The 4,646-nt window shown below is 36.3% G+C and overlaps 1 pseudogene; it reads left to right on the top strand.

The window, feature by feature from the left end:
- The first annotated feature begins 2,559 nt into the window (after positions 1-2,559).
- LOC100928801 lies at positions 2,560-3,963 on the top strand (annotated as a pseudogene).
- The last annotated feature ends 683 nt before the right edge of the window (positions 3,964-4,646 follow it).

Below are 4,646 nucleotides of genomic sequence, written 5' to 3'. Positions count from 1 at the left end.
GTTACTGATTTTTTGGGATTTGTTTTTAATTTTTGTAAAGTTATGACACAGTTCCCTTTCTGTTTAGTACTTCATACAAATTTTGAGTCTGTCTCCAATTTACCAACCTCCCTGTTCCTCATATAAACATAATGACCACATTTCAATCTGTGCCCCAGATTCATACACTTAGTCTGAAACTTCTCTTGAAATCTTAAGCCTAGGCCCCTCTATGCCTCACAAATTCCTTAGGATGGAAAAAAAGAAAAAAAAAAGATATTTTAAGGACCTGTGTTGGAACCTTAGACAACTTTCTAGATCTTACCTGCTATACCAAAAAGGGAAAGAAGTTTGGCTTAGGCTGCAGGCTTTGCTTTACATTCTTTCTGCCTTTGTCCTTTCCTCTGTTTTATGAGGATTTTTCCCATTAAGCTTTTATTCTGTCCTTCAGGCTCCAGGGAATTCTTATTACTCCAAGTTTATCATCTTCTATAAACAATGAGCTATCTCCCAAGGGGAATGCCTTCTGGTAAATACTCAAAACTGAGAACAATTTAAAGCCTTGACTTTAACTCTTTGGGATCTAGCAGCTCAGAGTAAGGACAGAAATGTATAGATGAGAGTTTTGTAGTCTCTAGTCATCTGATCTGAACCCATGATGCATTTGAGGATGTATCAAAGCCAGATGTTATTATAATTTAGCCTCAGTCAAGAAAGATGAATTCAAAGACTATGAAGACTTATAAAGGCCTTTCAACACTCAATTTCCCTTCTTTCCTGAAGGACATTTTCTCATTATTTTATGTTGCCTTGTGTCCTCAGAATCATACTATGTGCAGAAGTTGTACTAAGGATTTGGGGAAGACATTTTAAGGACAAGGGAACTACTATTTCCTATCAATAGAAACCACGCATATCATGGAAGAAAAAAGGTTACTGACAAAAATATATACATAGTATAGTTACTCAAACAATTACCAAACATTTCAATTCAGTTCATATGCCTTAGGTCTGAGGGGACCAAAGGTACTATAATTATAAAAATGGAACAAGGTCAGGGGAAGGAATATCCAACTAGCCAGTCTCATATGAGTAAATCATTTAAATAAATATGAAAGTTCTCTGATTTCTCCAAGGCTGGCACTCTCTCCACTAATATTAGTAACATCTATTTCATATTTTCTGTGAGTCTCAACCCATTTCATCTACCTATACTGAAATTATCTAGAAATCAGACAGACAAAGAGCCTTGCAGAAGCCTCTAAGGCTAAGAAGCAAGTGTTGCTTCAATTAATTGTAGGATAGCTCAGGTGTTGGGATTAGATTTGAGGAATAATCAGATAAAAGGAAGAGTTTAAGAATTTTCAGAAATTCAGAAAATTTAATCAGTAAAGAAAATAATCTGTAAAGTCTGGGCTAGCTCCCTGGAGGCCTCAATAACAGCTGGAGTCAGGATAAGTAAAAGTCCTTGGTACTTTAGTAAAAGTGAAGGAGACAAACAAAATGTCACAGGCTCATGACCAACCTTTCTCCTCTTTGTCCTGGCAAAAAGTGAAGTTTTCTCGCCTCTGTCACTCCACCCCCTAATCTTTACTTACAACTTTCTTAACTCCAAACATTGAGCCAGCATTAACTGAGAAAGGAGCAATTCCAAACATCTGCTAATAGAGTCATTGTCCAATAGGTAATTAGCTTAGTGCTCCGTTGTCTGATTCAAGTGCACCTATTCAAAGTTTCAGCCCTTTACAATAATCTATGACATAACACTAGATTATTTTCTTTACTAATTGAAGCAGGTATATTTTTATTCCCTAAGTTTCCCTCACACCCCTCAGGTCAGAGGTGCTACTTCTTATTTTGATCAAAACCTCAGCTGTTCTAAACCTTACATGGATAATTTAAATGCAGAGTAATACCAGATGTAGCATCCAAGAGTTCTAAAATGTCTTAAAATCAATAGTGTTAGTGTTTGTTTCGTCTCTACAAAAAAAAATTAGGTCTTAATGTGAAACCCCAATTCATTAAATAGGTGTTCAGAGTATCCCCATTGATGATAAAATAAAAAGTTTCATTCAGATGATGAGGCTTTTTCAGTGTAAGAGATTTAGATTAATAATAGCCTCTGATACACCTTGAGCTGAGAGAGCATCTTATAGTTTCTAAGCACTTATTTTGTGTGAAGCCCTTTTACAACTACCAACTGAAAAAGAAACTAATGAACAAGCATAAACTTAGTACTCTTTAGGAGTCACACAAATAATTAAATTCAGATATGAGTTTTGAACCAAACTCCCGTTACTCCAAAGCCAAGACTCTTTTCAGTGCACAATACTAAATATAATCCTTCAAATGGAAAATAAATATTTAATGAAAGAGAGAAGGTTCAAATATTCCTGATGGAAGGATCAAAAGTAAAAACAACATTTGACTTTTAATATAAGATTAAAGAGAAGATTTTATGAAAAGATAAACAGGAAACAAATCATAATAGATTCAATAACATTAAATTGTTATATTCCTATATGGTGAAAATGCTAAGAAATTTATAAATACTAGGAAAGTCAGTGGAAGATAGACACTATGTTAGGAATTGTATGCACAGTAAATAAGACTTTCCCTTCCTTCAAATTGTTTATACACTATTGCACTAAATAACTTTCACATCCACAATTATCCATACGTACAAGGTAATTTAGGGAGGAAGCAATAGCAGATGGAGTTCATGAATTAAGATCTTGTTAATTTGATTGATTCTCAGGGTAACCCACGTTTCCACATTTTTTCTCCTTTTTCCTCCTCACTTTTTACCACCCCAGCCTAACCTGAAAGCCAACTGATTCCATGTCTACAATTACTTGGTAAAATTGCTGTGTTTGTACACTTCATAGTAAAGAAGATTAACAGTCACCAGGAAATGAGCTCCCTGTGTGGTTTTCAAAAATCATACCTATCGTAACTATTCTTAATTATTTAAAATACAGGTGCCCTTCCATAAGCAGCTATACCTGGATACTGGAGAACAACATTCTTGGTGATAGGTCATAGTGTCCAGAGCAATCCTGACCACTTAACACATGCCCAGAGGTGTTCTACCTATGCTCTTGTTTCTGCACCATTTTTCAGGAGATTGCTGCTGAGTATGCTACAAGAGCTTCCTCTTTACTGATCCTGCCCAAATTAGCCACCAATCACTCCTTTCAGCACCTCTACTTTGTCCTGACAGGAATCCCTGGACTAAAAAAAGAGTATTATTGGATAGCACTCCCACTGGGTTTCATCTATTCTATTGCCATCTTAGGCAATGGCATCATCATCTCTACCATCAAATCTGAAGCATCCCTGCACATCCCCATGTACTACTTCCTGTGCACGCTGGCACTCGCAGACCTGGGATTGGCTCTCTGCACTTTGCCTTCCATGTCAGGAATCTTCTGGTTTGACTATAAAGTTATTGCCTTTGATGCTTGCCTGGTCCAGATGTATTTCATTCACACTTTTTCAGCCATTGAGCCTGGAGTGCTGGTGGCCATGGCCTTTGACTGAGTTGTAGCTATACGGAACCCGTTAAGGTATGGCACCATCCTTACCAGTGGGGTAGTTTGTAGAATAGGAGCAGCCATCCTTACAAGGGCAGTCTGTGTGGTCTTTCCTGTACCCTTTCTAATCAAGCGACTCCCTTTATTCTGTTCCAATATCCTGTCCCATTCCTTTTGTCTCCACCAGGATATCATGCGCCTTGCCTGTGCCAGCACCTGTGTCAATAGCCTTTATGAGTCTTATTGCTGTTATTTTCACTAAAGGTTCAGATTCACTCTCTATACTCATTTCCTATGCATTTATTCTAAACACAATAGTGTCCATTGCTTCTGAAGAGGGTTGACTAAAAGCATTCAACACTTGTGTTTCCCATATCTGTGCTGTGCTTATCTTCTATGTGCCACTCATTGGTGTTTCATTATTCATCGCTTTGGGAAGCATCTATAAAGACACAAAGAGACATTTTGTTCATTTTCTTTGTAGACATATAGACATATATTTTCATATTTGTTGCATGTATTCATCCATTTTATTGATTAATGTTTCTATTTTCTTTGAAATATTCTTTGATATGGCATAATATTCTGGGATGAAAATACATGAAAAAAATTAGACATTAAAAGCAAAGCATATCAATAAAATGTATTTCATTAGAAAAAAATTTATCTTTACATTTTTTTAGGACTTGATAATGTAATACTATATGGTTCCACTTGGAAAATGTTGCCATGCTGAATAAATTGTGGTATATGAATATTATGGAATATTATTGTTCTGTAAGAAATGACCAGCAGGATAATTACAGAAAGGCCTCGAGAGACTTACATGAACTGATGCTGAGTGAAAGGAACAGGACCAGGAGATCATTATATACTTCAACAACAATACTAGATGATGACCAGTTCTGATGGATGTGGCCATCTCCAGTAATGAGATGAACCAAATCAGTTCCAATAGAGCAGTAATGAATTAAACCAACTATACCCAGTGAAAGAACTCTGGGAGATGACTATGAACCATTACATAGAATTCCCAATCCCTATATTTTTGTCTGCCTGCATTTTTGATTTCCTTCACAGGCTAATAGTACACTATTTCAAAGTCTGATTCTTTGTACAGCAAAATAACTA

Source organism: Sarcophilus harrisii, chromosome 3 (assembly GCF_902635505.1).
Source record: "Sarcophilus harrisii chromosome 3, mSarHar1.11, whole genome shotgun sequence".
In the NCBI taxonomy this organism is placed as follows: domain Eukaryota; kingdom Metazoa; phylum Chordata; class Mammalia; order Dasyuromorphia; family Dasyuridae; genus Sarcophilus; species Sarcophilus harrisii.
This window is presented reverse-complemented; position numbering and strand designations above follow the sequence as displayed.